This window comes from Capsella rubella, unplaced genomic scaffold (assembly GCF_000375325.1).
Source record: "Capsella rubella cultivar Monte Gargano unplaced genomic scaffold, Caprub1_0 scaffold_116, whole genome shotgun sequence".
Lineage (NCBI taxonomy): Eukaryota > Viridiplantae > Streptophyta > Magnoliopsida > Brassicales > Brassicaceae > Capsella > Capsella rubella.
The window spans coordinates 8,257-8,528 of NW_006238812.1; the positions used below are offsets into that span (position 1 = coordinate 8,257).

At 19.5% G+C, this 272-nt stretch overlaps 1 long non-coding RNA gene across 1 annotated transcript in view; it reads left to right on the plus strand.

Annotated features, from left to right (window-relative positions):
• LOC111831125 overlaps nucleotides 1–272 on the plus strand; it is a 2,990-nt gene that overhangs the window by 429 nt on the left and 2,289 nt on the right. The gene's annotated exons all lie outside the window — the stretch shown is intronic.

Sequence of the window (272 nt, forward strand, 5' to 3'; positions counted from 1 at the left end):
GTAAACTATTAATTTCTATATGAAATATTGAATATTGTATTTTGTTATTAAGCATAATAAAATATATTAAGCACATTTAAAATTTGTAAACCTTCAAAATCATGGAATTATGAACATGTGAAACAGATTATTAACATATTGATTCTTTTCATGGTAGAATAACCCTATTTTGTATTGCTAGGTATGTTTTCTCTCCTATATTTGTAAATATATTTAATCAGTCAAATTAGTTTTCTCAATATATTATTTTTCATTATTTAATAATTAATTAA